The sequence below is a fragment of the Drosophila ananassae genome, chromosome 2R (genome assembly GCF_017639315.1).
Source record: "Drosophila ananassae strain 14024-0371.13 chromosome 2R, ASM1763931v2, whole genome shotgun sequence".
In the NCBI taxonomy this organism is placed as follows: domain Eukaryota; kingdom Metazoa; phylum Arthropoda; class Insecta; order Diptera; family Drosophilidae; genus Drosophila; species Drosophila ananassae.
Window position 1 is genome coordinate 13,910,919 of NC_057928.1, and position 12,880 is coordinate 13,923,798.

Here is a 12,880-nt window from a genome sequence, read left to right on the forward strand (position 1 = left end):
GCTTATTGAAATTCATAGATAGGGGAAACATTATGAGAGAAATTTAAAGAAAAATTGACATCACCTAACTTTCCCTTCAAGGAAAGAATAATTCTATAAATAATAGGAATGCATGCCCTAAAGTTGGTAAGTAAGTGCCAGATTTGTTGGAATTTTCTTCTTAACACTTCATCCTCTTGCCAATTATTCTATTAACTGCTTACCATAAAACCGCAGCTATCATTTTGACAATGTCCTGCGAGGAAAAAAAAGGAGGAGTAGGAGAGCTGGCAGAATGGAGGAATTGTCCGTGGTGATATCGAAAAACGTATTGGGAAATCAAAACCAGCGACAATGTACAAAGTGAGTTCTGGTTTTGGGCTTTTGGTCGTAACTGTTATTCGATTCCGTATGGCCGTTGGCCAAAGTCTCACAATCGGTAACCGCAAAATGTCAGGCTACCTTTCAGGACCAATTGTCCGATAGATAGATAGATATATGGTGGCATCCTCCGCCTCGCATGCCCCTCGGTGACAACCAGTCAATTTTATTTTCTTTTTGTACTGCCAAATGGAAAGTGGCAGAAAACTAATCCCAGTAGCTGGGGACAGCCTGTTGTTCTCTGTTTGCGTTTGTGCGACGGCTGTTGACCAATTTGTGGACCATCATCAAGTGTGAAATTTCCAATTTCCGCCATGGATAGGCCTCTGTTTCTATTCCCATTCCCATCGACCAGTGCCACTCCCATCTCCATCTCCATACTCCATTTGTAGTCCCCTCTGACACAATTTTTGTAGCCCACAGCTGGTGCATTTGCATCATCGTTTCGCTTGGTATTTGACCAAGGCTTTTTCTGCCAGCCAGTTTGGTCTGTTTATTTACATTGAGCCAGCAGCATTCGCAATAACGATCTATTTGCTGAGCCAGTGAAGTGATTTGCTTGGAAAATTGTTAAACACTCGTTTATTGTAAATAAATTGCACGATTTCTATTTGCCCAGTGCTTATGTGAAATGTTTAATGTGGAGTGATTGTATTGATTTATGTTTTTCAAAGAATGTTGGTCAATATCAAATAGTATTTAGGATTAGGTAACTAGTTCGCCTTTGAGGTGAGGCTATTTTTGAACAGGATTAAGCCTTATACTCCTAAGGCTATGAGAAAGGGTTTTAAAGCATTGGAATTCCATCTTTATTAAATTGAAAATTCCTTTATCCCAAACCCAAAACTACTCCTGACACAAAATCAGCTCATTATCTTGACCTCCAGATGTTCATTTCTAAAATTCAAAATCAAATATCATGCATTCCAATCAACATCGAACCCAAAGACCCTTAGCCCCAACCCTCAAAAGGCGGATTTCGATTTAATTAAAAGCGTACAAATTGATTTAGTCAAGTTTGTGGAATCTGCAGGAGGAGGTCAGCTGAAAATTTAAAGCCGCTCTCACAGGTTAAAGCGTCTTAGGTGGCAAAGCCTTGCCAACCAGCCCCAGACTGCCAGCCAGCCCTCCCAGCCCCACTCTTATTCCAAATTAATTATGCTGAAGCGAAAGTTTAATTGAAGATATTGAGGCAAGGCCTGTCGACTTGGTCCATAATTACACCTGTCCAAGTTGTTTCCACTTTGTTTCGGGCGCTTTCAATTTCACGAATGATAAAACACAAATTAAGATTACTCAGCTTAGACTGGAGACTGGGGAGAACTGAGATGATAAATTAAAGGCACTTTCATTTCTTTTTCTGCTCAGGTCGCTTTTGAACTTCAAATAGTCAATTATGGGCTCAAGGTATATTATCAATTGTTGATTATACGACCCCGTTCGATATTCTTTTATTTGGTTAAAGCCGCAAAAAGGTCCGCCAACGACCCACAATAAATATGCCCCGAAAGAAGCTCAGTCTAGACCTTCCATATTTTTTCCTCAGGTATGCCCTAACTTTGAAAGGGGTATACAGGATTAACAGAAGAGAGTTTTATATATTTTGAAATATATCTAATACAAGACTTTGTACTTCTATTAGTCCTGTTTTTTAAATATTTAAATTTTTGAGTAAGAATTTATAAGTAAGGGGAGAGTATTTAAAGCCAGGCTGTCAGAAAAATCCTTTGCTGCTCCTTGCACAGCCATTCAACTATAATAAAAACCATAAATGGCGGCGGAGGCAGGAACTGAAACTGAAACAGAAAACGGGGAAACCCCCGAATGGGGCACGAGGCAATCAAACAGAAAGGCTGCTGGCTCAACGTCTGTCTCTGGGCATGTGTACGACAGTGTGTGTGAAAATGGCTGCCGGTTAAATTGGCAACACTTTATCAAAAAATATAAAAAGCACTAAAAGTCAAAACGCATGGCAAACGGTTGCCCAGAATAAACGAAAAAAATGAATAAAAGTCTCTTGAGCTGAAAGGGACAGAGTCCAACCGGGCAAGGACGATGATGATGATGGCAAAAAGGCTTGCATATAGATTGGCAATAAGGACAAGTTGTATCATCATCCGAGAGGAGGAACCATCAAAATAGCAGAGAAACCTAGTGAGAGAAACAAAAAATATGCAAATATTTCGCATAATTCATGCAAAATTGTTCTATTTATGAAATGTGACAAAGAAGCATTTTAAAAGCCCCGCTTTTCATGGCTTGTTGTCACAATTTAAAGAGTTGTTTATGTGTACGGTGCGTTTCGGCACTATTATAGAAATATTTTATTAAAGTCTTCCAATAGAATTGTGAAAATTTATTCGAGCTCGCATTAAATTATGCATTCACTTTTTGCGAAGCTTCGATTGTTTGTTAAATTCTTGCTATTGTTGTTAAGTTTTATTTATAATTCCATCGGAGTTTTTCTTAAAACTTTTTAAATAATGCACACAATATTCCTGGATCCCTGTTTCATTAACAAATAATTCAGTCATTCTTCATTCTGATCATGAAACGTTACCCATTTTATTTTTTGTTATTTTGGTTTTGCTGATGCAATTGTTGTTCTTTGGCCAAGATTGATGGAAAGTTTTTTGCGGGGCCGGAAAGAATCGGGGATCTGTTTGTTTTTTGCCATGTGTGTGCCTGATTGAACAGCATTGATGATGTTAAATGAAACTATTTTTTGCTGAGGTGTGCGGCATTAAATTAAAATCGAGTATTCCATGGAAAGTATCGGCTTGAAATGGTAAACTGCAAAACTGAATACGAGTTTTTATGAGCTTATACATTATAATTCAAAATCATCATTGGAGTCGGAAATCAAATTTAATATAAGAACCACAAAAATATCTATAGACCCTAGAAGGTAAATATTTAAAGAAAAAAAAAAAGAGTCCCAAGACAAGAAAATCTCTAGACAATGCCCAAGAACAAAATTTAAATTATTCAAAAGGTAGCTTCTGTAGAGGAATACGCCGCGATGGATGTCATTTCCCAAAGAATCCGGAATGGAAATTCCACTCCTTGGGAAAATACATTACAGGATAGTGAAATTGGGGATGTGGCAACAGCGAACGAGGGATGCAGCAAGCTTGAAAAGTGCCTCCGAAAATGCATTAAATTCAGTTTTCATGCAACTGAGACAACAGTTGAGTAAATTATGGCAACGAGCTGCCGCCAACTATCCAAGAGTAGCACAACTTGGAACTCTTGGTGGTGAGAAGGCCAAAAAAGCAGAAAAAAAAGGAGAAAAACCCGAGGGTGTCAGGCTGGCTGGTTGGCAGACTCTGTTTGGTCTGTTGAAATTTTTATGAGGCATGCTGAATTTTCTTCAATTTTTTATGCTATTTTGTGACTCAATGTGGTAGTAGAAAGTTTAAAAGTTGAATATCAAGAGATTGAAGGAAAAAGATAAGTTTAATTCGATTGGAAATTTAAAGTTTGTGGTAAAATCTAAATAACAAATGCCTTTATTTAAAAAATTTTAAACAGTATAATAAAATATCTTTTATTCATGTTCTCATTTTGAGATTCTTTTTTGAAACAAAGTCTTACAGACCCTATTATTTACGTATTTTTAAGAATATTTTTTTTAAACAAATTAAAAACACACAAATCCTTTCCCTCTGAGTTGTTTCATGTCCTGAAGCCAACTAAACTCCTATCCTGCAAAAAACCAAGCCATTCGGTAACCATTTCGTTAAGTTTTCAATCCGTATAAGAGTTTTTTAAGCGCATGCGTGAAAATTAATAATTTTTGGAGAATTCCGCGCTCTCCGGAAGTCAAAACAAGTTTCTTGTTTATGATGATTTAGGCCGAAAAAACACAACATCCGAGCTTAGAGAAGAAAAAAAGCCCAACGAGTAGCAAGGAAATAAATAAAAAAAATCTCAAATTTCATTGGCCAAGAAAACCGTCACAAATTAGAGACTACTACATCGAAAAGAGAAAGGTAACGAAAGCATATTGCGGTAGGACATTAGAAAACCATTTTTTCCAGGACTTAAACTACCACAATTTTTCATGGGTTATGCGAGCAGAAAATATGAAAATCCATTGAAGTCTGGCAGTAACTTTAATGGAGATTCTCTTTGTGGTCCCTTTATGATGTGTGTTCCCTTGCATCCATCACTCGAGTAAGGAAAAAAATCATCACAAAGTGGTGTGGATATTCAAGTCCCACAGAAGTAGGATTCAGATACTGCAGCAAGGCAGTGAGGAAGGATTTACAGCAGGACTCAGCGTCAGGATCAGCATATGGGCATCATCTTTATACGAGTGTCTGTGGGCTGACTTGCCCTTTTATATTTATTGCATCATTCGACGGCATAAACTCGCATATTAAGTGGATTGATGTATTAATATTTAAACGGCGATTTGTGGTTTGTGGCTCCTTCAGTTGCCCTCCCGGGGATCCTGGCTAGGGACGTCTTATAGTTAGCCCTTGACCCCTAACCCTTTTACGAGCATATGGCAGCCACTTTGTGGCTTAATGAGCATCTGCATATCGGGCTATCGATTGGATAATCCTCCGTCCCTAGTCGGAGTACCTTTTCTTTGCTTCTGCCGGCCACATTAAGAGGCGACACGCATTCCGGAGTCCCGTGCGAACTTTTGTGTCAGGGTTCATAAATAAAACATAAAGTCGCCCGCTTTTTATTTTTATACATTTTATATGCTGCTGCAGGCCCCGACAACTTTGAGGGGCGGTGTTCGGAACATGTTTGGAAAATGTTTATAAAATGACGCAGAAAGCGTACGAGTCATAAATAATGCGTTCGGGTGGGTGGGCCGGAGGGGAACCAGGACATCTGGGGGAAGGGCTGCGAATCGGAGCTGGAGTGGCGCAGTAATTTGAAATTAGCACGCGTTTGACATGCAAATATCTGGAACCAAGTCGAGGCAGTTACCAGCTGGAGCAGGCAACACGGCGTATGCGCAATATGCTCCCACAATGGAGCGGATGCCACAGCTCATCTTTCAGTTTTTAATAAGAGGAAGCCAGGGACAAGGGTCACCTCAAGAAGTCCCTACTATTGACCATTCCTCTAGCTGATGTGCATACAAATGAGTTGTGGACTTTAAGGCGACCCTAGAAGAGGTCAACCCGAACTTTGTTTCCTTGAATCCTTTATCCTTTGTTGTTCAGGAATGTCTTCGGCAAATAAATAAATTGCAAGTGACGCTTTCACAATTATTTACAATTAATTACGCCTCTGACACGCAAGTTATCCCCTGGCGTCCCTCTGAGAGGCAAGAGGTCAACATCTTCCGCCCTTCTCTCCTCCTGTCGAGTGTCCTCCTCACGTATGCAGTTGAGTGGGCGTGGCAGGCGACTAACGCCCATGCAGATTACGAAACACAATCGATTAACATTTAATTGCATCTGTGGTTGTTCGAATTTCGGTCCCGGACTCCGTAATCGAAATTATTGTTTGGTTCTCTGCGGCAGAAATCGTCGCATTTGGCCAGATCCCTGGCTGTATTCGCACATATATGCGATATATGCTGGCAGGACGTGTGGGCAGATCATCAGGTGCAAGCTGCTCATCAATGAACAATGAAATTAGGAACTGCATTGCAAAATACAGAACCCCTCCCACTGGCTCTTCCCTCCGAAGGATTTCCATCAATCAGTGGAGCACTCAAGTGGCCCCAAAAGCCGGGAGGCAAATTAACCCGGATGTTTTTCCAAGGAATCCCCATTCAAAAAAATACAGGGCCCGAAAGTGGGAGGAAGGTAGGTCTGAAGGCGCTCTTCTGGCTGCGGTTGCCCTCGGCGCTCCTTCCACTCCAAAGTTCTGTGACAACGAGCAACAAATACTTCCGCATTTCACACGCTTTTTCGACACAAAGACTGCGGAGAAGGGGCGGGATATTCCACAAGTGTAGCGCCAAAAATAACATTTGAATGCCCAAAAAGGTTTTATTTTCAGCCTCGTCTCGAGGTAACGAGGATGGAGAGCTGGAAAAAAGGCTGATATTCAGTGGGATGGCGAGAAATGAAAATGAAAATGGAGACGGCTCCATTTGGAGGAATGCAGCTATTTTTGTGGGAATGTTTCTTTATTTGCGAGTGAGTGAACAAGTGACACTTTTTTCCCGCTGTTGTCCCAGACAAAAGGCAAACAAACCAACTAAAGCAGAGCTGCGAATGATTTTTCTAAATTGCCTTCCTTTTTTCTTTATTTTGTCACCGATCCGATTGAAAAGCGGTGAATGGCTTCACAGGACATTAATATTTGAGCCTGATGTTTGTTTTTAATTTGTTCCAGAGCAGGTTTATTTAGATTCCCCATTACATCAACAGATACCCCCCACTCCACACCGAGCATCTGCAGTCTGCTGCACTCCACTGATGGAAATCGATATGCGGATGAGTTCTTGCCACTGACAGTGCACTCACCTCATCTTGAATCAGAATGGAAGGATGGATGCAGCAGATATCGCCTTGTCTTGTCTTGCAGAGGATATCCTGCTTCCCTTCTTCACTCTTCCACTCTAATGACTTTCCTCAGAGACTTCGCAGGTTCAGGAGCTCAAACTCCCTTCCGTCTCAATCACTTCTGAGTGCCGATTTATAAATTTCTGTTATTATTTATGCCACTGCTTAAGCTGCTTTCCACAAGCCAATGCAAATGCGTAAGCATCCTTCCATTTAAAGTTCTACCCTTTAGGACTTATCCTTTGCAGATGCACGAGCCAGTTGGCAGGGTCAGAGGCTAAAGGCAGCTTTTTGAGGAAACACAGTCCGAAATCAGTTAGGATTTGACCCATTTGTTAGTCTCAAAATACTTAAATTTCTATACATTTCATCATTATCCGAACCAGCTCGGAGGCTTAAGTCCTCATGTGAAGGGAAAAAGGGAGGAAGTCCTACTGGAATGTGCCAGCTGTTAATATTTTGACAATGATGCATAAGTCCTGGCCGGCGGACAGAGGATACTCCACTCCTAATGCCCGACAGACAGTTGGCAAGATGAATCTCGACAGTCGGATGAAATCCGAATTTCATATTCAGGCCAGGATTCAGGATTCAGGGCCTCGACCCGAAGCATTCCTCCTGTTTCGCAGTTATTGTTTTATTGTTGCCGTCCTGCTGACGTCCTTGTTGTAGTGTTGCCGTTTAACTGGCACCTTCATTAGTTATTCAAAAATGGTCAAGATTGTAGGAGGAAGGGGAGGCTGAGGTGGTGCCCAACTGGAGTCGTGTCAGAACGGATTGGTTGTCCTGGGCCAGGAGCAAAGTGCACATGTGGATCCCGACCAGAAACAGTATGACGAGGGCCAGAAATGACTATACTTTAGTGGAAATTTTGCTTTCAGATTTCAGACCTTAAAGACCTTAACGAGAAGAGGTTCCTATTTCATTGTAATTCCTCTAATTGTTTGTATTCCTCCGAAGTTCGGAATAATTCTCTCCCACAAATCAAGACAATGGGGCGATTACTTATTGTTCGGGGCGTATTGGACAGACTTCTGAAAGGGATTGTAGACTCCTCCCCTCCTCGATTCAATTAAACTGACAAGGGTCGTCGTCGCACCTTTTCCGATATTCGTTATCCAACAAATGAGCGAGTAATTGGGCGATACAAGTGAATTACAACATTTTAAGCGCCAATCGCCAGTGGCAGTGACAGCAATTGTTGTCCGGAGCGTGTTAATGAGTTGTTAAGTCCCCGAAAGAGTCCTTTTAACCCCCGACTCAGCCTTTACCCGCTGCCATTGTCTAGTGCTCAGTCGGCGGCGATAAATGTCAATTGCAGGGCCTGGTCATGAATTGGAATCAGGATCCGAGTCCGAGTCCACATCGAGGATGAGTTGGGATGATGTACCGGCTATTCAAAGCTCAGCACCCACTGCGGCTCATTACATGTCCGAAATGCCTTCCATTTCTACCATTGGGAGGATATTTTGGCAGTGGATTCCGCATTAAGGACTCCCTATTCGGAGAGCGCCAATGCAAACGAGTTGGAGGGAATGAGGGCAGATGCATTCGAACTGGCAGGATGGTCAAGTGGGGCTCATAAATTTATCCTGGCTAATGCCGGAGTGTGCACTTCATTCGGCCTGCTGTTGGCATTCATCTGCATTGGATCTGTCCTGTGGGAAATTCAAATTCAAATGGATATTCGCCGCCCGAGGAATGACTTTAAGGCGTCTTATTAACGGGGAATGGGTCAGACAAGGCCAAGTCCTGGACCCAAACTTTCTCGCACTTTTGTCTGACTTTAGCTTTGGTCAGGATAATCGATTTCGGTCTGATACGAGCTGGGGATTTTTCGGTTACCGAAACTGAAATCTGATACAGACACAGACTCTGGCAGACTGAGGACGAGCGAAAGTTCATTGATATTGACAGCTTTTGACAACTCTTTTAAAGTGGTTTTGGGAGGGGGCTTGGGGATGTGCTCCCAGAACTTTAAGATGAAACCTACTCTGGCATTTTAGGAGATGTCCCAGTTTCGCAAATGCAAATATTGGACAATCAAAGAGTCACTCCCCAGTCCCTGGACAAACATCACGAACTAACCAACTTACTCATCCGCCTCTCCCTTCAAATCAGAATGTCAAGACGTCAAAGCAAATTGATTTATTGCCGCGCCAAAAGCCACAGGTGTTCCTGGCGCCATGTCCTGCTGCTGCTCCCCTCGACTACCCGAAATTGCTGTCCTTCCTCTTGACAGACATTGCGGTCGCCATCTGCGGAATCCTTGCGGCCTAATTTTCACTTTGTTGTCCTTCTGCGTGGCACTTCGACCTGCGTTTGTGTTTTTCGGCCTGTTGAGAGGTCCTCTTTCCGCCTTCATCGATTCAATAAATCTCCGGCGGGTTTCAAATAGAATTTTTCCTCAAGTGCTTAGCATTTTCCGCCCACAACTTCCCTGCAGTTTCACCTGCTAATTCGAATTTAATGCCCGCTGCTCGACATGACAAACACGGCATCCTGTCTGTCTGGGTGTCCTGTGACAGGCGGGGCAAGTGGGAAAGAGTGGTCCGCTTGTGGTTCTTGGGAGTTCCAATCCCGTTGACAGTTTAATTGAATCTAAATCCCGAGCAGGACAGAAAATATGTTTTTAATTTCATTGTTTGCCAAGCTCCACAAGGACTAAACAAGAAGATTTATGAGGGATGGGGAGGGGAGGAGGGACTGGACATCTCTTTTCCTCGACGATGAGCCACATGAAAATGTTCAACAAATGAGGAAAAGTGCAGACTGCTATTTTCTCACATATAGAACTCAGGAAAAGCATTTCCATTGCCTGTAAGCAAAACCATAGAAACTTCAAGTTTATGTCCGGACTCCAGAGTTGGGATTTTTAAAAACTTTACTTCGTTCCTCTATTTGGAGAACCTGCCCTCCGGCTAAAATGATTTATTATCTGGAAGAACCTAAACCTAAACAATTTCAACATTTTCGTGCTGCTTGTGACAGCCAGCACTTCGATAACAACAACTAAAGTGACATTTACATGAAGTTCTTTTTACCTTTATCTCGCAGTTATTGCGCAATTTATATTTATTTTTTGGCTTTTTTATTTTTTACAATTGTTACTGGACAAATATATTCCACCTCTTCGCCATATGTTACAAATATAGGAAATATTTTCGGGCCGAATTCCGCACAACAAATTTATTGACATTAAAAACGCATTTGTCTTGCGGCCTGGGTGAAATATGTCAAAAGTTTTGCTGCGGCTCAAATGCTTTCTCCGGGCCAAATAAATCTAAATTTGGGCAAAAACCAAAAGAAACGCATATGTGAAATCCGGGCGCAAAAGATTTATCGCTGACCCAATACCATAGAACAGCTGAAACAATCAACTGGGAATCTGGGAGAAACATAAAACTGCTGTCTCATACTTAATGTTGGTTGTAGAGACCGAATCGGAAATGTATTAAATTATTTGTTAAATTATTTTCAATTGTCTCATCGTTCGAAGTACATTCTCCCAATATTTTAATTTTCGTAAAGATAAAATGTGCATAACTTGACTAATAATCGGCAGATTCGAAAATATTATACCTTCCCGATCTTAGAACTTCGAGTAGAATCATTCTTGATCAAAACCTGGCAACAAAATTTTGGACCCATTTTTTGAAATTTTTTTAAGGGGTAACATCATGATTTTGGCCAAAAATTGGGCCAAATTTTAATTTTTTGAATTTTCCAATCTTTTGATGCAGTTCGTAGCGCATTAGAGTTCTGATTGTGGAATGGTATTCCGTTTACTGATCGGGTGAGAAATAGTTAAGATATACACTAAGCAGTGCGTGAAAAGTTCAGGTATTGGCCAAGTTAAAAAGTATCTGAAACATGAGACCAATTTTTGTATTTTCGCAATGGAAAAATGTGCATAATTTTACTAACAATCGGCAGATCCCAAAATGTCACACCTTCCCGATCTTAGAACTTCGAGTAGAATCATTCTCAATCAAAACCTGGCAACAAAATTTTGGACCCATTTTTTGAAATTTTTTTAAGGGGTAACATCATGATTTTGGCCAAAAATTGGGCCAAATTTTAATTTTTTGAATTTTGCAATCTTTTGATGCAGTTCGAAGCGCATTAGAGTTCTGATTGTGGAATCGTATTCCGTTTACTGATCGGTTGAGAAATAGTTAAGATATACAACAAGCTGTGATTGAAAAGTTGCGATTTTGGCCAAGTTAAAAAGTATCTGAAACGTAAGGCCAATTATTGTTATTTATACCATTATAAACGAGTTTGCAAAGTCTTCAGCTTAGACAGTATTCTCCTAAGGGTTCATAAGTTTAAACTTCTTCCGTTGTTAGCTATCCTTTCCTGTTTTGACTTTATATAGTATATTCATATCCATGCAATATAATAAGCCTTCATACGATGTCGAAACTATGGATTTTCTGACACACACTACACCACAGAATAAATATTCATATAAATTTTTCAAAAGAAAACCTGTTGTTCAAAATAGTCCCATTTATAATGTTCAAAATAATATTTATTCTCAAGTACTTTCCGTAAAATAAAAAAATGTAAATGTTATTTTGTGATTTGTTCAAGTGTAGCCAAAACTGCCAACGTCAGTTATGAAGCATCAAAACTGAACTGAACTGAATTCAGCAGGATGCATCTCAGCCCAGACAAGCGAATAGCAGGCACCACCTCCCTTTCCCGTGCCCACTCCCAGGACCAAAAGCCACTTGCACAATAGACTCTGTTGGGCATCGGGAATCGAGAATGACACACACCATGGCAGAATCGGCTCCTCGCCTGACACATTGCATTGCCATCATATTGGATGGAGACGCCTCCGCCCTCTCCCACTCCCACTCATCCGAAACAATTTATGAAGCCGCCAAGAGGAAAACTTTCGAGTCATAAATATGAATCCGCCAGGGGGAAAGGATTCAAGGAACATGCAGGAGGATGAGGAAGAGGATAGTTTCGTTGGCTGGTTCGCTAGCAACCGCCAACGGCAATTATTATGAATTTATTGATTGCCCAATAATGGTCTGATATGCGGGAGTGGCTCCCGCTGACATGGAATCCCCTCCAGAGCCGCTGCCAAAAAGCCGCAGCTCTAGGCCAACGAGAATGCTTTTAATCTGATTGCAGCGCCGCTCACGAAGTTCGCGGAGAAGATTACTATTGAATAAAAAATATTTATGTACTTGAATGGCGCTACATGGATCGATGGTGGTGGAAAAGTGAGGGCCGTCCGCTAGGAAGTGAAAAACTTTCCGGATTATAAATCAAAACTTTCAATTTTCTTCGTGCTTTCTAGGTCTCTTTTAGCTTCAGGGTTGTCGCTCGCTGCTTTGCTGACGGCCAACTTTTCCAGGAGAAACTTTTCTTCGGGGGAAAAAATAACAAAATAAAATTTGTACAGAAAAAAAAACCACCAAAAGGAGTAAAAATTGATTGATTGACTGACAGGTATTGTGGAGGCCATGGAATGGCATTGAAAGTGCAAAAATGTATGCCATTAAATGTAATTACTATTTTTGGCGGTACTTGAATATTTTACAAAATGTTTTATAGACAAAATCGATAGTTGGTTTCCTTGCTTAAGAATTCTGATTTTAATTAATATCCATTTCTTGCTCAGAATTATTTATTCGGCAAGGTACACCTTCACATTATCTCTCTGGCCTGATTCCTGACCAAGTTCTGGTCTTCTCTGGTTTGCAACCTCAAGGCATAGCTGCTATTTAAACCTCTACTTAGAATTTAGCCACAACCTTTGCTAAACCGAATCCATAAACACAGAGACAATGAAAATGTTTCACAAAATTACTTGTGCGTCTGTTTTTGTTGTGCTAAACCCAAGATATCCGGGCTTGCCCTGGACCGCCTTGCTTCTTGGCGTAAAATGTAATCAAGAAAACATTTAAATGAATGGCAAATTCAAAATTGCATGCATATTTCATATGTGCAGCCACAAAATGCTCATGTAATTGCGCCCAAGTTCCTCCCCAGACGGGCACGACAAG